Source organism: Danio rerio, chromosome 12, assembly GCF_049306965.1.
Source record: "Danio rerio strain Tuebingen ecotype United States chromosome 12, GRCz12tu, whole genome shotgun sequence".
NCBI lineage: Eukaryota > Metazoa > Chordata > Actinopteri > Cypriniformes > Danionidae > Danio > Danio rerio.
Genome location: NC_133187.1, coordinates 16809707 through 16834957, shown reverse-complemented (window position 1 = coordinate 16834957; position 25251 = coordinate 16809707). Strand labels below are relative to the sequence as shown.

The following is a 25251-nucleotide window of genomic DNA, read 5'->3' as shown; positions in this document are numbered from 1 at the left end:
GTTCAGGCTGTGGTAAATTGGCCAATTCCGGGGTCTCGTAAGGCCCTGCAGAGATTTCTGGGCTTCGCCAATTTTTACCGCCGTTTTATTCGCAATTTCATCCAGCTCGCCTTTCCTCTGACGTCCTTAACCGCCTCCAAAACTCCCTTCAGGTGGTCGAGCGCAGCACAGGCTGCGTTCTTCAAACTGAAGAGCCGCTTTGCTTCAGCTCCCATTCTAGTGACACCTGATCCCTCTCGGCAGTTTGTGGTGGAGGTTGACGCGTCAGAGGTGGGGGTGGGCGCTATCCTGTCCCAGCGTGCCGCCTCGGATGACAGAATTCATCCGTGCGCGTTTTTCTCTCACCGATTATCTCCCGCAGAACGAAACTACGACATTGGTAATAGGGAGTTGTTGGCTGTCAAACTCGCTTTGGAGGAGTGGCTTCATTGGTTGGAAGGTTCGGGGGTTCCCTTTATTGTTTGGACCAATCATAAGAACCTCGAATACATCAGGTCCGCCAAATGACTCAGCTCCAGGCAGGCTCGGTAGGCATTATTTTTCGGACGTTTCGACATTACCATCTCTTATCGGCCGGGTTCCAAAAACATCAAACCCGACGCGTTATCCCGTCTTTTTGATTCTTCTGAGCGCAATACGTCTCTTGAGCCCATCGTTCCCCAGAGGATTTGTATTTCTGCAGTGACATGGGAGATCGAGAGCAGGGTCCGCACAGCCCTGGACGGGGTAACGCCCCCGGTCGGATGCCCACCCAGTCGATTGTTTGTGCCGGAGGGGATTCGGTCAGACGTCATTTGATGGGGACATTCCTCCAAAGTGGCTTGTCATCCAGGGGTAAGTCGTACATTATTTTTAGTTAAACAGCGATTCTGGTGGCCAGCTATGGCACGGACATACGCAAGTTTGTTTTGGCCTGTTCTGTTTGTGCTGTTTCTAAGACTTCTAATCGCCCTCCTGCTGGACTCCTTCAGCCGCTGTCAGTGCCTTCGAGACCCTGGTCGCACATTTCGCTAGATTTCGTCACCAGTCTCCCGCCATCTGGTGGCAATACGGCTGTTTTGACCGTTGTGGACCGGTTTTCGAAGGCTACTCATTTTATTCCTCTGCCCAAATTACCCTCAGCCAGAGAGACAGCGGATGCTGTCATTAATCACGTCTTTCGCATTCATGGCCTCCCGACGGACGTGGTTTCTGACAGGGGGCCCCAGTTTGTGTCTAAATTTTGGAGAGAATTTTGTTATTTATGGGGAGCGACTGTAAGTCTTTCTTCTGGTTTTCATCCTCAGAGTAATGGACAAACAGAAAAGGCCAATCAAGATCTCGATGTTACGTTCTTTGGTTTCCCAGAATCCCTCCTCTTGGAGTCAGCAGCTCCCTTGGGTGAAGTATGCACACAATTCATTACCAGTGTCAGCTACGGGCCTTTCTCCCGTTTCAGTGTAGCTTAGGTTACCAGCCACCAGCTTTTCCCAGTCTGGAATCCGAAGTCGCGGTTCCCTCCGCCCACGCCTTTGTCCAGAGGTGTCGACGCACTTGGAACAGGGCCAGACAGACCCTCCTCCAAGTGGGGTGCGCGCACCAAGGCTAAAGCCGATCGCCACCAGTCGAAGCCTGCCGTTTACGTCGTCGGTCAAAAAGTGTGGCTTTCAACTAAGAATATTCTCTTGCGTTCCGTATGTAATAAACTTAAATTTATTGGCACCTAAATTTATTGGCCCATTCACTGTCATCATCATTAGTCCGGTGGCAGTCCGCCTCAAACTTCCTCCAGCGTACAGGAGAATTCATCCCGTGTTCCATGTTTCTAAATTAAAGCCCGTTTTTCATACGGCGATTAATCCGTCCACTCCGGTTCCCTCCCTGCCGCGTCTCGTAGATGGGGAGACCGTTTATTCGGTTAAGCGCATTCTGGACTCAAGACGGAGGGGGCGAGGATTTCAGTACTTGGTGGACTGGGAAGGTTATGGTGCGGAGGAAAGAAGTTGGGTCCCTGCAAAAGACATATTGGATCACTCTCTTATCGATGATTATCGATATTGACTGTCAAAATCTCAAAAATTGTGTTATAGTGTTTTGTTACCTTTTAAGTTGAGTCGATAAACACTACTACAGACAAGCTGAGGAAGTGTAAACTTTATTTTTTCAGTGTAAGATAACATTTATTGTAAATTTCATTATTTATTGTAATTTCATGTGGTAAATATGTGTCCTTGAAAGATTTTTTTCAGTCTAGTAAAACGTTTAGTATTTGTACATTGTCTGCACACAGGGCAGTTACATTCAGCTCCCATTAAATTATATAAAGCATGCTCAACATTTCCATGCTTCGGAAGACTTATCTCCTTAGTGGCACCAAGAGAACATTGTGTCAGTCTTTGCACATTCCAAATAATCTTACAAACAGAGTACGGTTGAAGAAGATTTCAAAGGCCAACTTGCAGGTAATATTTCATCAAGATATTGTAACCGAGGCAAGGATATGGAATATGAGCTAATATGACAACAGTTCTATAAACACTTAATAAAATAATTCGGTAACGCTTTCTTTTACAACATGAAAACTACTGTGTAAGTACAGTGCAATTACCGTGTACTTTTCTGTACGTATTGTATAAGTATAATGAACGTATGTAGATGTTTAAGGGAACAAACCATAATGCTTGGGTAATAAGGGGGTAACAACCAGATATTCAGCATGAAAAGTACTGCGTAAGTACAGTGAAATAATGGTGTACGTTTTTTTAAATTGCAAAGGAATAAACTATAATGTATGCGTAATAGGGGGGTAACATTTATCACGTAAAGAACTGCGTAAGTATCTTTGTTTCACGATGTAGCCTACTTTTCTTCAAATATTGTATACGTATGTCTGAAGTGTATGTGTGTGAAATTGTGTGAATGGATGTTTCCCAGTGATGGGTTGCAGCTGGGTGGCGACACAGTGGCACAGTAGCGACACAGTGGCACGGTAGTGCTGTTGCCTCACAGCAAGAAGGTTGCTGGTTCGAGCCTCGACCGGGTCAGTTGCCGTTTCTGTTTGGAGTTCTCCCTGCGTTCGCGTGGGTTTCCTCCAGGTGCTCCGGTCTTTCCGGAAAAAGAAGGGGAGAAGCTGATCTTCAACACACTAGAGTATTCTTGAACACTAAGAACAGAGAAAACTACAGCAGCATTTTTTATAGATTGAAGACCAAATTACTACATTTTTTTTTATAAAGCATCAGCATTTACTGAAATGCAACAGTTATCCCCCCTCTGTAAACAGCAGTAAAGATGCAAGCCTGTTTTAATCTACATTGAACCCTGACGGTAGGCCTATATCAAGCAAAGTTATTTGTTGAAAGTGAGTTATGGACACATTGATGCCTGGTGAGATCGACGAGTGAACATTCATCAGGTAAGTAGTGTATGGAAATATATTTTATATTGAGTTGCAGATTTAATATACATACAGAATACAATAAGGGTTCATAATGTCACAGGTTGTAAGCCTTTTATTCATTAAACACATCATATAAAACCCAAGCACTGAATAAGAGTACTAATGTACTTACACAGGTGCATGTACATTTGCAGGTTGCATTAGGTTGTCACCACCCTTGCATAATTCTTCATACTATACAATACTTGAAGAAAAGTAGGCTACATCGTAAACTAAATATACTTACGCGGTTCTTTGTGTGATAAATGTTACCCCCTATAACGCATACATTATGGTTTGTCCCTTTGCAATTTAAAGAAACGTACACCGTTATTTCACTGTACTTCCGTGGTACTTTTCATGCGGAATATCTGGTTGTTACCCCCTTATTACCCAAGCATTACAGTTTGTTCCCTTATACTTACGCAAACATTATTTATACTTACACTATACGTACAGAAAAGTACACTGTTATTTCACTGTACTTACGTGGTAGTTTTCGTGTTGAATATCTGATTGTTACCTCCTTATTACCCAAGCATTACGGTTTGTTCCCTTATACCTACACATATGTTCATTATACTTATACAATACATACAGAAAAGTACACGGTAGTTTCACTGTACTTACACGGTACTTTGCGGGTTGTAAAAGAAAGGGTTACAAATAATTTAGCAGTAAAAGAAATGTGTAGGCATTCAGATATGGTGTTATTCACATGGTTTCTTTGTTAGTAGGCGTAGTCACTTGTATCCATTTCGGTTCTTATTTTTATTCTTCCGATTTCTTCTGCTTTGGTAGTCTAAAGCAACCCTATGAACCATTTGCAGCATTTGCAGAAACTTTGGCACACTGATAGAGGACAGTATGATCTTCAACCACAACAAATTTGGACTCTCAAACTATCTAGAAACAAACACTTGTCCAAATTTTCACTTATGTTTATCATTATAACTTTTGAACCAAATGGGCAAATCAAAATGTTCCTCTGATTCCTTGGCTCAAGCCGATTCAAACGCACGATATGACATAATTTCCATCATAAAAAATGGACTACAATCAAAATGTTACTTTGATTAATTGGCTCAAGCCAATTCAAACGCACACTATGACATAATTTTCCATCATAAACATTTGTAAACTGTTTAAATGTTTTACTTTAATGTAAAACCTATTTGAACAAACTTGTCTTAGGCTATTTATCTGATTCTTAATAAAATGGAATCACATGATCTACGGACCATTCAAGTTGATTAGACAAACCATTTTCCAAACCAACTTAATGTGTGTGATCTAAACCTGACATTTACTAAACTACATTAGTTTGAGCCACCTTCTGAGTAAAATTGACAAACAAATTCTATCAATAGAAATCATACAAAATTTATCAAATGACTTTTAATAGCTTTTTTTAATATCATGAAACTGGTCTTGCAAATTCCTTGGATCATACAGAGAACATTGATATAATTTATTTTCTAACTGACATGACTTCCTGTCCACCATGTTAAATTATTTTGAAAATCTGTTGTTTTGAACTCTCCATAGATTGTTAGTCTAATTTCCAGCAGGTTTGGCTCAGACCATGCTGTCAAAAAATTATATTATTTTCTAGTTGCTCTGTAGCTTTGTAACAAAGAGTCTGACTGAGAGGGATCCATCTGCAGTGTGTTTATTAAGCACAGTTTAATCAAAAACAAACACCAAGTGCTGGTCGGTAAACTCGCATGAATATCAGGCATTCAGAATCAAAAGGCTGCGAGAAAAGCAAGCTTGATAGCAGTCCGAGTCAGCAACAGAACATCAAACAGGAAAGGGTACAGGAATAAACGCTCTGTAATGTTGGCTGGGTAAACAATACTGCAATGAAGTGAGTGTGCATGCATGCTGCTTATACGTCTGTGTGAGTGATGAGAGCCTGGGGCCTGTTTCGGAAAGGAGGTTAAGTGAAAACTCAGAGTATATTAACCCTGAAATGAGAGAAACTCTGGGTTTTCCATTTCAAAATGACAGGTTTGTTAAACTCGACAAAGCAGGGTAAGTCAAGCCTGTTTCTGAAAGAGAGGTAACTTTAACTCAGAGTTAGTTACCGTGGTAACTTACTCTGTGAATCTAACCTGGTCCGGGCAGGTTTTATTCTCTAAAGTCAGAGTTTCTGTTGGTCTCCTCCCATTTTTTAAAGATGAAGCGGTATTTCTCGCCTTAGCCTTACGTCTCCACACACCTATTTTAGAGCTCATTTTGGAGATGTGCATAAAAACGATTGATGTGTGATTCACATAACTTTTTAAAAAATGCATAATAAAACATGTGCATAACTGAGTAGGTTAAACTTTTATTTGATAAGAAAATATGTGCATAAACTACGAAGGAAACACTTACAGTATGTGCATTAAAAAAAAGGTTTGTTAGAGATGATGATGAAAATGTGTGTGAATGGACAAACCAGCAGACTGAGCACACTGTAGAACATCTTAAATGTTGTTTTGGTCATTCTAAAATGCCTTAACTGTTTCAGTATTAGTGTATATTATTAATTACCGCTGAGCGTCTGGAGCGTCTCAAGATCTCCGCGTCTCATGGCTTCAAACACCCCCACGTGTTCATTGTGTGTCAGCATTGACTTCTGAGGTGCAAGTACATTTATTAAATAAAAAATAATTGGCGTAGCTTTTTCTACCACAGTAAATTCTGTTTTTACTGTTGATATTTGGCGCAAGTTAATCAGGAAGTGACTGTCACAGTTTATGGATCTGTGTGTTCCTCCTGTATGTTATGTATCTTGCCTTGTGTGTTGTCATGTGTGAGGGTGTGTGTTTGTTTACCTTTTGTGTTGACAGCGTGCTTTAGGATCAGCTGATGTCATCAGCTGACTTAATCATCTTCCAGCTGGTCCTTATTTGCCTGGCTATATATTTCCTCATGTGGTATGTTCTGGTTATCAGTCCGTTGTTTGTCTTGTTTCTGTCTGTTGTTTTCCAGAATCCTTCATTGTTCATTGATGTCTTCATTGTGACCCGTGGCTCTCGTTTTGAACTTTCTTGTCTCCAGTTCACTCCAGTGGTATCCTTTGTTACATTTTTCAGTTTATTAAACACTTGCAGTTGGATCCTTTTCATCTAGTGTCGTGACAGTAACGATTTTGTTCTCTTTGACTTGTTGGATGAAAACGCTGCTTTATTCGCATCTTTTAGGCGTTATTCCAGTTTTGCACAAATTTATGTTATATATTTTGATGGAAACATAGCTATTGCCTACATTTTTGTCACAAACAGAACAAAGTCATGTATGAGAATGGCTTGTCCTTTTTTCATAAATAATTAGCTTAACCTTTGACATGTATTAATGGGATTATTATTCTTTCTAAAAAGTATTTTTAGCACTGCTTACCCTCTAAATGTTATATCAACCTCTATCACTTGATCAATAAAAAGGCAGACACACAAATGCACTGTTTAATTTATTAAAACTGATAAACATGTATAAAAGTTTATTATACTTAAATATTTAAATAGCCTACTTTAAATTAAAAATGACGCATTAACTTGCAGCTGTTTTGGTTGCTGGTTGCTGCAACTGTCTGTTTCACTGATGGTTGCTTCTTTTAAAATATATATGCTCATTTTTGCTATAACTTTGCATGAGCAGATCATATTCAGCCGGAGAAAGAAATGCTGATCTTTTTTTTTTTTAAATGTTGCCATGGTCACTCGTAATATCTGCGCTCCATTGATAATGTCTTTTTATAGTCATGGTGTGCGCGCTTAACTCTGAGTTGGTCTACTCAAAGTTGATTGACCTAGTTTAAACTGATCAAGTTTAAACTCCGAGTTGATTGAACCTCCTTACTGAAACAGGCCCCAGGTGTAGTATAATTAGGGACAGGTACGGGGCTTATGGGGGATGTAGAGCTAAAAAATCTGGTGAGGGAGACCTCTGCTGGCCAGTGAGGGGAATCACTGGGACCGAGCGGCTCCTGACGTGAGGAGGCAAACGGCGCCTTGGTTTTCCATGGGGGCGAGGTGCCAGCATCTCCGGGTGATGTTAATGAAATTCCCTCAGTAAAGTGGGATTGAGAAAGTCTGTTTTGTTGATTCAGGATCGTTCCTCCAGGCCGTACCCCTCCCAGTTGACCAGGGGCCTCATGTATCAACGCTGCGTACGCACAAAAACTTTGCGTACGCCAAGTTTCACGCTCAGAATCGCTCACGTTTGCATTTACTAACAATGAACTGAACGTGGGAATGTGCGGAGCTTCACGGCAGCTTTCTGGCTGGCGTACGCAAATTTTTTGTGCGTGTCTGTTTTATTTCCATTGGCGACTCCTAGAGGCAGTTGTGTTAAATTCCTCTCTACAAAGTGTCTTTGAGCCTTGCAATGGCAGCTGTATGAGACGGGTTCATCTAGCAGGTATGTAAGGTTTCCATACCATACAGTTGACCAGCTAAACATTAAAGCACAATTTGCAGCGGTCGCCTGTTTTCCCAATGTAATCTGAGCGATCTACTGCACGCACATTGCTATTAAGACACTATCTGAAGATGAATTTGCATGCGTGAATCAGAAACATTTCCATTCAATAAATGTGCAAATAAAATATGATGCACAAACTTATTGATGATTCCTACGGTCTTTCTCGTGATAAATAGTGGGCAAAATCTGATATGTAGCGGGGAAAAAAAGAAGAAAGAGTTCATCAGACGCTGGATTCGAGCCGAGTTCATTCTCGAACGTGTCAATTCATGATCACATGCGTCTAACGAGGTGCGCCACTGAGACTACTAAGAGTATTGCAACATTTTACAGATATAAACCACTCTATATCTTTTTTTAATGCACTCAGTGCGATGTTCAGACCCAACTGTGTTAACCGCATCAGCTAAACTCTCCCACTCTATTTTTTTTCTTTTGTTGTTAATTGCGGAGAACAAACTTGCAAATAATGCCGCTTTTCTCCGGTCTACCTCCGAAAGCAGCACCTCCATTTCACATTCTGTTCAAAGTTTCTCTTTTTGCTTGATTTTGCCATTGCTTTTTCGTTGGGATTTGCCATTAGCATAGTCATTAGCATATTCATACGGGGGAGGAGGCAGGGAGGGGTTTTGTGCTCGTGCATATTGCGCTCAGTTTCACGTTCATTCGGATGTACAAAAGAATATGCGTGAGATTCGGCGTACGCAGTGTTTCATACATCTGAATTTTTTTGTGCGTACGCACATTTACAGCTTTGTGCTTACGCAATGTTTTAGTAAGATTTCCAAGCAAGTCTTCGTACATGAGGCCCCAGATATTGTAGGTTTCCGCCCCAGCATCTGGAGCTCAGTATGTCATGAACTTGATATGCCTCCTCGCAGTCAGTGATGATGGGTGATGGGCCCCGTTCACCAACTGCCAACTCCGTCTCCACCTCTGTTGGACCAGCAGCCGGTTTTAGCAGGTACACATGAAAAGTGGAAGACATAGAATAGTGAGTAGGCAGAATAAGACAATAAGACAGGAGTTATAAGTCTTTCAATTCTGAGTTTTCTGCAAGAGAGTTTAAGACAAAGATCACGGGTGGATAACCAGATCCACTGTCCTGGTAAGTATTCTGGGTTAGGGCAAGGGAGGCGATCAGCTTGTTCCTTGAAGCTTCAGATGGCTCGTGATAAGTGGGTATGGGCTGAATCCCAAGTGATTTCACTGCGCTGGAGCCATTCATTAACTGCTGGGAGTTCAGTGGGTTCTCCCGACCAGGGAAATAGTGGTGGTTGAAATTCTAATATACATTGAAAGGGGGTTATACCACTAACTGCCTTTCTTAGCAAATTTTGAGCGTATTCTGCCCACATAAAGAAACCTGCTCCAATCCTCTTGATTCTGATGGCAGTATGTACGATTTATATTAAGACTTTAAAAATGCTGACCATACCCTGGATGTGAATTGGGATCCTGGATCAGAAGCAATATCCTCTGGCATACCGTAGAAACGGAATACATGATTGCATAATAGTTCCGCTGTCTCCATAGCAGTGGGTAGTTGGCGATGGATATGAGTTTGCATACTTCAGAAAATCTGTCAATTACAGTCAGAATGGTGGTATTACCTTGAGAAGGAGGAAGATCCGTATTGAAGTCGATAGCTTTGTGAGACCAAGGTCAGTGAGGAATGGTTTGATGAAAAATTAATGAAAGCTTGACAAGCTTGTTATCGTGTTTGTTTATGATGTGGCCGCTGGGCTAAGCAGCCTCCTCATTGCAGTCCAAAGAAAAGAAATGTGGAAGCTGCTATCAGGGTTTGATCTTTGCTAAATGTGCACTAATAAATTAAGACACTTATTTTGACATTATAGTTGTCAAAATGACTATTTAAGACCTACTGTGTGCCCAAAACCACATCAACTTCTGTGTGTCTACACCTGTATGCAGCCCTTCTGTCCAATATTAAAGTCACTGTGAATCTGATGGAAAGGATATTGTGGAAGATGCATCTCCTCTCAGGTTAAGATCTTTTTTCAAAATGACTCATTAGACATGCATTTGTCATCCTTCCCATGTCTGTTTAACAGTATTTTCAGTATTTGTTTTATTTGCATTGACACATATACATATTTATTTTTTGCGTGTGTATGTTATGCACAAAATGCTGGACAAAAGGCAGGTTAACAGAGTTTATTGTATTAAAAACGGTCAAAATCAAAAATAGTCATATCAGGGCTGTTAATTTATCAAAGCAAACAGACAGACACTGAACGAGACAGGTCTGGAAAGAGCAAAGAAGGTAAGCTGAGTCTGCAGACAAGAGATGACACATGTAACAACAATAAACTGACAAGAGAGGGTAAGAAAAGCAAGGAAAATATTAGGACCCCAATAAGAGCAAAGCTATAACAGGTGTCCAGTGATCAGCGCTTGTGCTGATTACAAGGACTAACAGCTGAGTGCAGGGCACAAAGGGGTAAGACTTCAGAAGGATCAAACCTGGTCCATGACAGTATAATGTGGTCATATTATAATGTAATGTTTTACGTTTACAAAGAACACATGTACGGGCTGATGAGCATGATGCTATTGGCAAGCAGTTAAAAAAAACATGCTTCCAAGAGCATTACATTTACAGACCGTCAAAGTTAGACATCTTTGAATCCGGGTGCTGAGACCAAGCACGTACACCCGAAGTCCTCAAAAATATAGCCTTTGATTTACAAAGGAAAGTCAGAAGACATAACAATGAATCGTTAAGTCTTCAGCAATTGATTAATAATAAAAATTAAGTTCTCCAAAAAGTGCTATTAAATCCAAAAGAACTAAAGACGGGGTTCAAATACACAATCTGACCTTTCCACCATAGATGCAGGGATGATGTTGTTTATATTGATGCCACAGGAAGCATTATCCAGAAAAAAAAGAATTATCAGCACCTATTTATGTGTATGAAATGGTGGTGAGACATCCTTGTAAAGGTACTTGTATTACCTATTACCATACCACTGCATTGTAGTTTTTTTGGAGTCCTTTCAAACAGACTACTACAAGTTGTTTTAAAAAAAAAAACAGTGCGGAGACCATTGATGATAATGTGAGATGGATCACTTGTGCTAATGCAGTCCATTGCATACACTTTCTGCAAACTTCCTATGGAGAGCTTGATCTGCATGTACTATGACATTGTCACTGCACAGTTGTCAGATATCCAGAAGATGCCAAATCTATATCGATGCCTCAGCCACATCATGAAGAAAGTGAAAGCATTCTGCAAGAAACAGTAAGTTTGTTTTTTATTTAAGCATGTTTGCATAAAAATGTTTTTGTTATGGTAAAAAGAAACAAATTTATATTGCCATTAAAGTGTCATTTCATTGTTTGCAGTGAAAATATGGAAATCATCATAAATTAGGTAGCCAATTATTTATTAATTCATTTTCCTTTGGTTTACTCTTTATTTCAGAGGTTTCCAAAGCAGAATGAAGCACAAACTATTGCCACAGGGGATTGAACCACCAACTTCTCCACCATGTTTTACACAGTGGATGCCCTTCCAGCCGCAACCCATCTCTGGGAAACATCCATACACACTCATTCACACTCATAGACTACAGACGGTTTAGCCTACCCAATTCACCAGTAACGCATGTCTTTGGACTGTGGAGGAAACCGGAGGAAAGCCACACGAACGCAGGGAGTACATGGAAACTCCACACAGAAACGGCAACTGACCCAGCTGAGGCTCAAACCAGTAACCTTCTTGCTGTGAGGCAACAACACTACCTTCTGTGCCACTGCATTGCCACTACAGTCATTTTTGTTTATTCAACTCACCTATAGCACGTGTTTGGTAACTAACTGACTGACCCTCGAACCAGCGATATTTTTGCTGTGAGGCAACAGTGTTTATCACTGAGCCACTGTGCTTCGGTAGCCAATTAGACTGTCCATGGACCTCTTTGTACTCCTGACTAGTGCTACTACAATGATGGAGATAAAGGACATCATTGTTAGCATGGCAGTTGTGTTTTCCAGCTCCCATAGTGATGACAGTGTTCAAAAGCATTTCCAAAATCTTCAGAACATGACGGAGAGAATGGGCATGTATGAAGGAAGTTACTTTGGTGAAAATTACTCTCAGGTGTGTTTGTTCTTTTTGACACAATACAAGCATCAAAGGCAAATGCTTTTTAGTATTATGCTTTTTTTAGATTTTGCATTCTTAAATACAGAATAAGATTATTGTTATTTATTTTGCAGATATAAATGGGACCCAATCCATTTGAGAATCATTTTCAAGACAGAATAGCAAATGCACCTGTATGCGAAAAGGGGGAGGCAAATGAGTATCGTTCACCAACATTCATGCCCAGCCTGTTAAAATACTTTTTTCTCTCAGGCACCACTCTGGTCGGGTCTCATGTTGGGTAAATGGACTGTGTTTGTATGCCTTTGGTTATTGTGGTATGAGGTCAAAAATAGTATATATATATTTAAAACTGTTAAGTGATAGAACGAAATTCACATCTTTTTTTCCACATCCTCCACTTACTTTCATTTTCCATTTTTCCTCTGACAAAATAACTATGTCTTTAATGCGCAAGTCCATCATTTGTATGAACTTGTTTTCAAATTAATTACATACCCCTTTTTTTAATGAATGCTCAACATTATAACAATTTTAAATTATTAAACTTTATCTGGAATAAACCACACTCTGTGAAATCTTCATAATTAATTTTAATACTGCAAATTGTCTGGGCGATCTTGGTCACTATAGAAAAGGAGCAGCCTATACACCTTTGTTTGCAAACTTTATGCATACTGTAGCATAAAATCATCCATACAGGTCCATCTTAAAGAAATTTGATAAGTACATATTTTTTGTTCTTAAATGCATATGTATAAAATTACAAAATATATATTATTCTATGCTTTAATATTATTTTAAACAATGTATAACTACAAAGAGAACAACAAAACACAAGGCGTTATGGAAAAAACTAATTGGGATAGAAATCTAACAAGGCTTGATGACTTGTAACCATGGGGAGTGACACAAACAACAGAAGTAGGATCCAAATGCAGCTTTTATCAGTGGTCAGGCAAGCAATAGTCAATACAGGTGTTAACAAGTATATAGAGACAATCCAAAATCGTAGTCGAATAACAGGCAAGAAGGTCAGAAGGCAGGCGGCAAACAAGGACAAAAGGATAAGCTAGGCTAAGGTCAAAACACGGAGAAACAAAACAAGGAAACCGCGTTGTTGTATTACTATTACAGATAACAAGACTCGGCAAAGTGAATGAGCGAGTGTGTTACTTAAATAGTGTGTGCAATCAGTCTCTGACAATCTCAGGTGGTGCAAGTGTAATCAGTCTAGATGAGGAAGCATGTGTGAGTGTGAGCGGAGTGCATGTATGAAAATGTTGTCCAGAAATGGCAGATTTGTAGTCCATGGTTATTGAGAGTGAAATCCAGCGATTCACTCCCACTATCGACAATCCCTGCCAGACAGGACACAAACCTGCAGCCTTTCAATCAGAAGTTCAATTCTCTGACTATTAGGCCATGGCTGCTCCCAAGGCAGATTGGTCTGGTAATATTCCCAATTAGTCTGTGTCATCTCCATTTACTCCATAAATAACAGAGATTTTTTTATATGTGTTGATGTTTTATATGTGTGCGATCGAATGACACGTAGGGTAAATGTGGAACGATGGAAACAAAGAAAGCCCAGCAAAAAAGGAGTCTATGTGTCACCACTAAAAAGGGTTTCCCTTTCAAGACAACTTGTTACATTTAAATGTCACTAATATAGATAGAATGCATGCATTCATTTATGAATAAATTTGAATGAATAAAGTTATTGTGGCACATTAAGGCTATCATTAAAGCAAATTTTCTAATTGTGTTTAGTAAAGTGTCAGGAACACAATTCAATAAAAGACAATGGTCAAATTTCTTTATTTATTGTTTTATTTATTATCTTATTTTCTACTTTTAGAGTGCATTTAAACAATTAATCTCAAACTATGAATCAATTCCTGGCTGGTTCATTGTTCCTACATAAATGACATACATGATCATTTTACATTATTCAGGGTCGTTTTGCTCCTAAAAATGCTTTCCAGAGAGTTGTTGTCATGGCAACACGTCTGTAACCTCAAACCTGCAGCTGCAGCCTATTTTATATAAACAGGATCATATTGTGTTCAATCTAATTTCAGGTGGTACACAAAGTCTGTACCAGCTGCTAATATTTCGTTACCAAAGTATTTTATTGAATTGAGAAAGATTAATGTCAAATAATTAAAAGACATCAATCATCCTTTTTTAAAATTACTTCAAAACTGTTATGTATTAAACACACAAAAAATAAAGTACAACAAATGTCATATGAGTGATACATATTCAAATGGTACACTTTTGTACTTTTTAGAATAATTACACATTAGGCACTAACACTTTAACCAGTATGGACTTTATATACAAACATACTTTGAAAAGGTATTTTCCTAACATTTTGTACCTCTATTTCTTGCAGTGTAGCATAGACATGATCAATATTATCACTGACAGATTTTTTGGTGAAGAAATAATTATACATATGGTATGTGTCTTGCACACATTTTAATGTTGACAGCTAAAATGTGGGTGACTTGTAGCAGCACTCAGCATTCCGACCATTTCTCAAATCTTAAAATCCTTTTTTTTTTTTTTTTTTTTTTTGATGAATTTAAATTCATTTAATTAGTTTGTTATGCCAGTATGAACTAAATGTATGAATAAAATACTTTTGACGAAAAAGTATAAGCCTTTATAATTACTGCAAGCTGTGAAAGGGTTATTGTGTATCATTTAACAAACCAATACATCCACAGTACTTTTGTGAAATTTAGCTTACATGGCTAATAATTGAGTAAAGGTGCTGGCCATGTAATTAGAATATCTTCAAAAAGTTGATTACACTAATTCCATTTAAGAAGTGAAACTTATATAATGTATAGATGCATTCCACAAAAACTGGAATAGTCGAGTGTTTATTTCTTTCAATTTTGATGATTTTTTTGACAACTAATGAAAAACCCAAGTAGAGTATCACAGATAATTAGAATAATTACCAATATTATATATACCAATACACATACAGGATTTCTAGACATCTCTTCCAACTAAAAAGTATGAAGATGAAAAGTATAAACATGCACAGCACGCAATACTTAGTTGGGGCTGCTTTTGCCTGAATTACTAGAGCAATGTAGAGTGGCATGAAGTCAATCAGTCTGTGGCACTGCCTAGGTGTTATGGGAGCCCAGGTTTGCTTTGATAGTGGCCTTCAGCACTTCTGCATTGTTAGGTCTGACATATAGCATGTTCCTCTTAACAAAACACCATAGATTTTTTTTTTCATGGGGTTAAGGTCAGGTGAGTTTACTGGCCAATTAAGAACAGGGATATCATGGTCCTTAATCCAAGTACTGTTTGAAAATATTCTGCATTCTCAGAAATAAAAGTACAAAAGTTGTCATTGGGGTGGCACCTTTTCAAAAGGTAGACATTTGTACTTAAAGGGTCCATATTGGTACCTCAAAAGTATATATTAGTACCTGAAAATTTTAAGAGGAAACCTTTTTAGGTTCTAATATGTACCCTTGAGTTATTAATATGGATTCACCTTTTAGGTACAAATTTGTACCTTTTGAAAAGGTAACACCCCATTGACAACTCTCTTACCTTTATTTCTGAGAGTGTGGTATAGAGCTGCGTTGACCTTGGACCGCAGAAAACATCGTGGAGCAACACCAGCAGATGATATGGCACTACAAACCATCATTAATTGCGTAAACTTTACACTAGACTCTCCAAAGGAAATGCAAAAGGTCCTTTTATCAGAGAACATATCTTTGGACCACTCGGCAGCAGTCCAGACTTTAGCCCAGGTAAGACACTTTTGACACTGTTTAAGAGTGGCTTGACACAAGGAATGCAATGTCTGTGCATTTTCATTTCAGAAATGATTTGAATTATTACGATAATTTTTATGTTTGATCATAGGGCTAACCGATTATGTGAATGAGTGGCTCCTCCAACTTTATGACGCTATGGTGCATGAGAATGGACTGGCATTGCGAGAGCAGAGCGAGAGGGGGAGAGCAACAGTTTTTTTCACATTGTACCTTTGTTTTATTTTTAACACCTTGGAAGTTGTGTGTTGTATTGGAAAGTAAATTGAAGATGACTATCATTAAACCCAATAATTCTTTGATTTAAACAGACATCTCCATGTGTGCTTAATGTTTATTTAATCTAAAGACTTCCCTGCTAAACTTAAGAGGCTAATATGAAAGTATTGGCCGCTATATACTGACTCTAGCTGTAGTCCACTTTTTGTTTACCTCCCCCACTTTTTTAAATGGATTTTGTTTGGCAATTCTCTCCAAGGTACAGTTATCCTTACTGCTTAAACACTTTTTTTTCTACATCTTTTTCTTCCCTTCGGCTTTGGGGCAACTGTCAAATTACCCATCTTCTCCATGATTGTGTAGCCTACAGAACTAGACTGAGAGACGATTTAAAGGCCATTACAGGTGTTTTGAGTTAATTAGCTGATTAGAGCGTGGCACCAGGTGCCTTCGATATTAAACCTTCAAATTTTCTAAGATAACTAATTTTCATTAGTTGTCATAAAATCATCAAAATGAAAAGAAATACAGACTTGACAAATACCAGTCTTTGTGAAATAAATATATACATCATACATGATTCACTTCTTGAATGGAATTAGTGAACTAAATCACATTTTTGAGGAACTAAGTCTAATCATCTGACCAGCTCCTTTATTTGCTACAATAATGATCAATGTATTGAGAATGGATAGATCTGTCCTTTTAAACATATGAGATCAGTTAATCCAGATATTCTAATCTGATTTGGAAACTAGTTTTAAGAACCAAATTAGCTTCTGTTAGTTCTGGGGCCTGTTTCAGTAAGGATGTTCAAACAACTCGGAGTTTAAACTTGAACTCTGAGTTGATTTACCGAGAGATTAAAAACTCTGAGTTTTCGGTTTCAGAATAGCTGATGTGACTATGGCAACATCTTAAAAAAAGAGATCAGCATTTCTTTCTCCGGCTGAATTTGATCTGCTCATGCAAAGTTATAGCAAATATGAGCGTATATATTTAAAAAGAAGCAACCATCAGTGAAACAGAGACAGTTAGCGTGGGAAAACAGCTGCTCAAGTTAATGCGTAATTTTTAATTTAAAGTATTTAAATATTTAAGTATAATAAAATTAGTAATGTAATGTGTGATGTTTATAAAATGTTTCTAAACTTTTATACACGTTGATCAGTTTTAATAGATAAAAAATTGCACTTGTGTGTCTGCCTTTTTATTAATCAAGTGATAGAGGTTGATAACATTTAGAAGGTAAGCAGAACTAAATAATAATTTTTAGAAAGAATAATAATCCCATTAATCTAGTAACAGTACATGTCAAAGGTTAAGCTAATTATTTATGAAAAAGGACAAGCCTCGTACGTGACTTTGTTCTGTGTGTGACAAAAATATAGGCAATATCTATGTTTCCATCCAAATATATTGCATAAATTTGTGCAAAACTGGAATATTGCATAAAAGATGCAAATAAAGCAGCGTTTTTATATAATGAGTCAAAGAGAACAAAATCGTCACTTCCTGATTAACTTGCGCCAAATATCAACAGTAAAAACAGAATTTTCTGCGGTAGAAGAAGCTGCGTCAATTAATTATTTATTTAACAAATGTACTTGCGCCTCAGAGACACAAGACAATGCTGACACGCAATGAACACGTGGGGGCGTTTGAAGCCAGATGCGGAGACTCTTGACACGCTCCTGACGCTCGGAGGTAATTAATAATATACAATAATACTGAAACAGTTCAGGCATTTTAGAATGACCAAAACCAACATTTAAGATGTTCTACACTGTGCTCAGTCAGCTGGTTTGTCCATTCACTCACATTTTCATCATCATCTCTAACAAACCTTTTTTTAATGTACATACTGTAGTTTGTTAAGTGCACTTTGTAGTTTATGAACATCTTTTCTTATCAAATAAAAGTTTAACCTACTCAGTTATGCACATGTTTTATTATGCGTATTTTCAAAAGTTATGCGAATCATGACATTTCCATTAATCGTTTTTATGGGCATCTCCAAAATGAGCTCTAAAATAGGTGGGTGGAAACGTAAGGCTAAGGCGAAAAATACGATTCATCTTTAAAAAAGGGGAGGAGATCGATAGAAACTCAGAGTTTAGAGAATAAAACCTGCTCTGGACCAGGTTAGATTCACAGAGTAAGTTACCATGGTAACTGACTCTGAGTTAAAGTTACCTCTCTTTCAGAAACAGGTTTGACTTACCCCGATTTCTCAGTTTAACAAACCTGCCATTTTGAAACGGAAAACCCAGAGTTTCTCTCATTTCAAGGTTAAACTACTCTGAGTTTTAACTTAACCTGCTTTCTGAAACAGGCCCCTCTTCTCAAGATTAAAAGATCCTTTATCTGCCAAAATCATCTCAGATGTTTTAAAGCCTGATTTATACTTCTGCGTCAGGTGACCGGCGTAACCCACGGCGCAGGCAACGCGTGTGGCTGTGCATTTATACTTCTGCGGGCTGTCTCTGTTGGTCTGCATTAACACTTCCGAAACGCTAGTTGGCAGTGAGGTGTAAATGTTCCTCTGTGTCAAGTTTCTTCGCTACTTTTTTGCATTTCCTGAACACTTCCGGGATGTAAAAGTGGCTCAAACTCGCTCATTTTGAGGCAGGAACCGGCGGACGTGCAACAACTTTAACTATGAGGTAAACACAAAACAAAACTTTCCATCCGGAGCTCCTTCACGGGACTCCACACTTGTAAACAATCGCTCGCGCGGCGTCGCGCCATTCGCGCGCCTCTCGGTCCCGCCCAGACTCGTCAGCGCTACCAAGCCGACCAATCACAGAGCTTATGCTACGCGTCGTTGCGACGTGTAGTTAAATTTTTTGAGAGGTGCACGTCAGTGACGGCGATGGCCACGGCGAAGGGCTATGCGTCAGCGCCGTAGCATACGCCGGTGTTTGACGCAGAAGTATAAATCAGGCTTTAGGGTGCAGTATAAAAGTTTGACACCTAGTGGTTGAACTAGGTATTGTACTCCTGGATTAAAACAAACACAAGCGCAGGTTGCCAGAATGAGGACAGGGGCCTGTTTCAGTAAGGAGGTTCAAACAACTCAGAGTTTAAACTTGAACTCTGAGTTGATTTACCGAGAGATTAAAAACTCAGAGTTTTCAGTTTCAGAACAGCTGATCTGAGTTGGGTCAATCAACTTCGAGTAGACCAACTCAGAGTTAAGCGCGCACACCGTGACTTTAAAAAGGCATTATCAATGGAGCGCAGACATTACGAGTGACTATGGCAATATCTTATAAAAGAGATCACCATTTCTTTCTCCAGCTGAACTTGATTTTCTCATGCAAAGTTATAGCAAATATGAGCGTATATATTTGAAAAGAAGTAACCATAAGTGAAGAAGAGACAGTTAGCGTAGGAAAACAACAGCTCAAGTTAATGCCTAATTTCACTTTTTAAGTATTTAAATATTTAAGTATAATAAAATAAGTAATGTAATTTGTGAAGTTTATATATATTTTTCTAAACTTTTTTATACATTTATTAGTTTTAAATGATTTAACAGTGCACTTGTGTGTCTGCCTTTTTTATTGATCAAGTTATAGAGGTTAATATAACATTTAGAAGGTAAGCAGTACTAAAAAATAATTTTTAGAAAGAATAATAATCCCATTAATCTAGTTACAGTGCATGTCGAAGGTGAATTTAATTTAATTATTTATTAAAAAAGGATAAGCCATTCTAGTACAGTTCTTCTGTGTGTGACTAAAATGTAGGCAATAGCTATGTTTCCATCCAAATATATTACATAAATTTATGTGCAAAACTGGAATATTGCATAAAAGATGCTAATAAAATTCCATCCAACGAGTCAAAGAGAAAAAGATTGTCACTTCCTGATTAAACTGGCACCAAATATCAACAGTAAAAACAGAATTTACTGTGGTAGAAGAAGCTGCGTCAATTAATTCTTTATTTAGCCTAATTAATGTACTTGCGCCTGGATGTCAGAAGACAATGCTGAAACACAATGAACACGTGGGGGCGTCTGAAGCCATGAGACGCGGAGACTCTTAACACGCACCAGACGTTCGGAGGTAAGTAATAATATACACTAATACTGAAACAGTTAAGGCATTTTAGAATGACTAAAACAATATTTAAGACATGTTACAGTGTGCTCAGCCTGCTGGTTTGTCCATTTACACACATTTTCATTATCATATGATCATGATCTTTTTTTTAATGTACATACTGTAATTTGTTCAGTAAAAGTGTTTCCATCGTAGTTTATGCGCACATTTTCTATCGAATAAAAGTTTATCCTACTCAGTTATGCGCGTTTTTTATGCATATTTTAAAAAGTTATGTGCATCATGATGTTTCTATCAATCGTTTTTATGCACGTATCCAAAATGAGCATTAAAATAGGTGGGTGGAAACGTAAGGCTAAGGCGAGAAATACCGCTTCATCTTTAAAAAAGGGGAGGAGACAGACAGAAACTCTGAGTTTAGAGAACAAAACCTGCTTCTGACCAGGTTAGATTCACAGAGTAAGTTACCACAGTAACTGACTCTGAGTTAAAGTTACCTCTCTTTCAGAAACAGGCTTGACTTACCCTGCTTTCTCGAGTTTAACAAACCTGCCATTTTGAAACGGAAAACCCAGAGTTTCTCTCATTTCAGGGTTAAAATACTCTGAGTTTTCAGTTAACCTCCTTTCTGAAACAGGCCCCAGGAGTGAGTGATTCTATATAAAAGCAACGGCACCTGATAGAAGAAATATGTTTCATATTAAAATGAATTTTTGTTTTAACCAACACCCTGAATTGATATATTAGAAATGGCTTCTATTTCTTGCAGCTAAACAACAGAAAACTGTGACAATTATGACCTTAGGTACACCTCATGTGCTTTATTTAGTGTTAATTCCTAACAATGTGAGTTTGAAAGCCATTTTACGTGACATTTATTGCCATATAAAAAGCAGTAAAGCAGTAGCAGATAGTTCACTACAGATCTTGAAAATTAAATAAACTGTTTGAAATTGAACTTTAGATCTAAACACGTGTGATTCAGCATGTACATTTAATAATGTTAAAGAGGGTAATATTTATTTAACAGACTATAAACCTTACCATTTCATGAGTAAGTGCACTATTTTGTGCTTTCGAATGGCTGTATTTAAAATTCTCTCGTGTTATAACTAGTGCAAACAGCCAAATTGCTTATCATTACAAAGTGTGTTTTTAGGACACAGGGTTATTATGTAACCTGCTCACCTATTGTATATATATATATATATATATATATTAGCGCTGTCAAAATTAGTTCGTTAACGCATGCGATTGATTTTAAATAATTAACGCGTTAAAAAATTAACGCAATTAACACAGTTGCAGGGTTTTTTTTACTTCCTGTTGTGGTGGACGTGTTTAACATGCAAGAAATGTGGATAAGACCAAGGAAGCATTTCTTTCAGTATAAAACAATTAGTCGCATTACGAGGCTCTCCAGAGTTTCATGCAATTTCGGATGTTTCATTTTTAACTTTCGACTTCTGTTGTAAGTTGATACCGCATGGCGAACAGAAAGAAAATCCTCCGCATTTCGTGACTCAGTGTTTCTTTAAGGTAATAAAATCACTGCTTAGGCTACACAGTAGAATTTTAATAAGAGTATAATATTAATCATATTAAAATCGGAGTATTGGTGTCTTATGTAAATGTACTCAGAAAGTCTCTGGTGAAGTTGCGAGCTTTCAATAACAGGGCATTACTCTGCCTTTCAGCATGAGCACAAGTTTAGCATGTTTCCTCATTAAACGCAACGAAAGAGAATGCTTCACGTTGTTGTGTCAGAATCCTTGTGAAATACAGTAATACTTTAGGACGCTTAGTTTAAGCAAATTTGATGAAAGTGATCATGCGTGTTGAATCTGAGGGGAGTCGCTCCAGCGTGTTGTGTGTGTGTTTGTCCGTGTCAGGCCCATTGAGGGGTGTCGGGTGGAGTGAGCGACGTATCTGAGTAGGGGTGTGTGCGTGCGAGACGAACCTGAAAGACGGTGGGGGTGAGTTGGCTACCTGAAGAGCTAGGAAGGATGCGGTGAAGAGGGGTATGCAATGTATTTAACGGCCGGTTTGCGAGAAATTATCATCCATTTGCGGCCATCCGAGAGTCTCTGGGCACTTGTTGGATGCTCCTAGTCTTAGCAACTGGATGAATGTAAAGGAGGATTAAGCAAAATTGTTTCTAATCTATAATTAATGTTCTCAACTCACAGCAATAAAACCTTATAATGAGTGCAACTGTTTGTATTCTATAGTTTATTATTATAATTTTTCATTTTCCATATCTGTAATGCCTGTATTTTGGCATATTTTTGCAGTCCACTTAGAATCCAACATGGAAATCAATGTTTTCTTTATTGGCATTGATTGTTTTGAAATTTAAATTTCATTAACATGCCTGTGTTTTAATTTCTGTAATAAATATGGCTGTCAAGCCAGGATCTTGATGGTTTATTGTGGGTATAATGTTAACATGAAGATATTTGTTACAAGTTAAACATAAATTCTAATAAACAATTATATTTTGAATTTAAATTCTAATAAACAATTATATTTTGAATTTAAATAGTTTTTGTCTTGCGTTTACATTAATTTTACATTTTATAAACAAAATTGCAAGTTTCAGTATTTTAAATGCGATTAATCCCGATTAATTTTTAAAAAAAAGATGCGATTAATTAGTTAATTTGTTTTAATCGATTGACAGCACTAATATTATTTGGCAAATTATATATATATATATATATATATATATATATATATATATATATATATATATATATATATCATTTGCCAAATAATAACCTCATGTGGAAATATGCGTCTCATTTCGATTAATGACAGCATCCTCTGTCTCTCTGGCTGAGGGTAATTTGGGCAGAGGAGAAAAATGAGGGTAGCAGAGAGACAGAGAAAAGTCTATGGCTTGGGTGGCTGGGGTCGCTGATAATTTTTTTGGCTTTCCTCATGAACTGCCTTATGTAAATGTCCTGGAGGGAGGAAAGCTCACCTCCTACTATGCGTCTAGCAGTTCGCACAATCCTATGTAGGCCTTTGTGATTGCTGCTGGTGCTATTTCCATACCAGGTGGTGATACAGCCAGACAGGATGCTCTCTACAGTGCAGGTGTAGAACAAGTGGAGGATGTGGGGGCTCATTCCAAACCTCCTGGGACGCCTGAGGAAGAAGAGGCGTTGTTGTGCCTTCCTCAGCACTGCGTCTGTGTGAGCAGTCCATGTCAAATCCTCAGCGATGTGGACTCCAGGAAACTTGAAAGTGCTGACTCTATCCACTGGTGTCCCGTTGATGGTGATGGGGGTGTGTTCTCTCTTCTCTCTCCTGAAATCCACCACCAGCTCCTTGGTTTTGCTGATGTTGAGCGAGAGGTGGTTTTCCTCACACCACTGCTTCAGAGTTTGCATCCCCTCTCTGTAGGCCGTCTCATCATTATCAGTGATTAGGCCCACCACCGTTGTGTCATCAGCAAATTTAACAATGACACTGTAGCTGTGTTTGGCTATACAGTCATGTGTGTACAGGTGGTACAGGAGTGGGCCGAGAACACAGCCCTGTGGAGCACCAGTGTTGAGGATCAGTGTGGATGAGGTAATGTTGTTCATTCTGACCACCTGGCGTCTGCTTGACAGAAAGTCCAGGATCCAGTTGCACAGAGAGCTGTGTAGACTTAGAGCCTGGAGCTTCACCACCAGCTTGGTAGGCACTATGGTGTTAAATGGTGTGCTGTAGTCCACAAACAGCATTCTCACAAATGTGTTTTTGTTTTCCAGATGAGACAGAGCAGTGTGCAGGGTGAAAGCAATTGCATCATCAGTGGAGCGGTTATTCCTGTAAAGTCAGTGTGAGCGGGCAGTACAGAGCAGATGTGCTTTTTAATCAGATTCTTAAAGCACTTGCTGAAAATGGGTGTCAAAGAAACTGGATGCCAATCGTTCAAGTATGTGGTTTTAGCTGATTTCGGTATGGGGACAATAGTAGCTGTCTTAAAGCATATGGGAACCACAGACAGAGAGAGCGAAAGGTTAAAGATGTTTGTGAAAACTCCCGCTAGCTGGTGTGCGCATGCTTTAAGTACACGTCCAGGGATGCCATCTGGGCCCGTAGCTTTCCGGATGTCCATGTGAAAAAAAGATCTCGGTACATCCACTAGAGAAACAGAGAGTGTGCTGGCGGTTTCAGTTTTGGCCGCAGAAGCGCGCAGTGTGTGCGCGCTGTCCTGGGCTTCAAAGCAGGCATAGAATGAGTTTAGCTCGCTTGGGAGAGACGTAGCAATGTTTACAAAGGCAGGTTTGTTACTTTTAAAGTCTGTTATGTAACTAAGTCCATGCCACTTTCTCCTTGCTGCGTTATTGGTGTTAAATTGACCCTCTACCTTGTCTCTGTATTGATGTTTTGCTGCTTTGATGGTTTTCCTGAGGATGCAGTTTTCTTATTTTTTTCCTCAGCATTTCTGGATTTATAGGCGGATGTTCGCACTGATAGGGCTGTTCGAACTTCGCCATTGATCCATGGTTTTTGGTTGGGGTCGATATGGCCAGTTTTTGTTGGGACCAGGTCTTCTGTGCATTTCCTGATGAAGCATGTAACGGTGTTTAATTACACTTCAATGTCGTCATCACAAGCTGCCCGGAACATATCCCAGTCCATGTGATCAAAACAGTCTTGAAGTATGGAATCCGATTGGTCCGTCCAGCTCTGAAACGTCCTGCGGGTGGGTGGTTTCCGTTTTAATTTCTGCCTGTAAGCTGGCAAGAGCAGAACATAGTGATCTAATTTGCCAAACGGTGGGTGGGAGAGGGATTTGTAGGCGTCCCGGAATGGAGAGTAGCAATGGTCCAGAATGCGTTCACCACGCGTGTTTGTGGTGATATGTTGATAGTATTTTGGAGCGATTTTCCTGAGATTGGCATTGTTAAAGTCCCCTGTTACAATAAACGCTGCCTCCAGGTGTGCAGTTTACTGCTCGCTTATGCTCCCATACAGTTCCCTGAGCGCCTGCTCTGTGTTGGCTTGAGGGTGGATGTAGACAGTCGTAAATATCACAACTGTGAACTCTCTTGGAAGCCAGTATGGCTGACTCCAAAGCATAAGATATTCCAGATCAGGAGAACAAAA

At 38.9% G+C, this 25251-nt stretch overlaps 1 protein-coding gene and 1 long non-coding RNA gene across 2 annotated transcripts in view; one reads left to right on the top strand and one right to left on the bottom strand.

The window, feature by feature from the left end:
* med1 (mediator complex subunit 1) overlaps window positions 1-25251 on the bottom strand; it is a 700564-nt gene that overhangs the window by 57512 nt on the left and 617801 nt on the right. The window lies entirely within an intron of this gene.
* On the top strand, window positions 10196-12594 carry LOC141376780 (uncharacterized). Its single transcript, XR_012387930.1, has 3 exons — window positions 10196-11162; window positions 11346-12023; window positions 12143-12594. It is a non-coding gene; the product is annotated as an uncharacterized lncRNA (long non-coding RNA).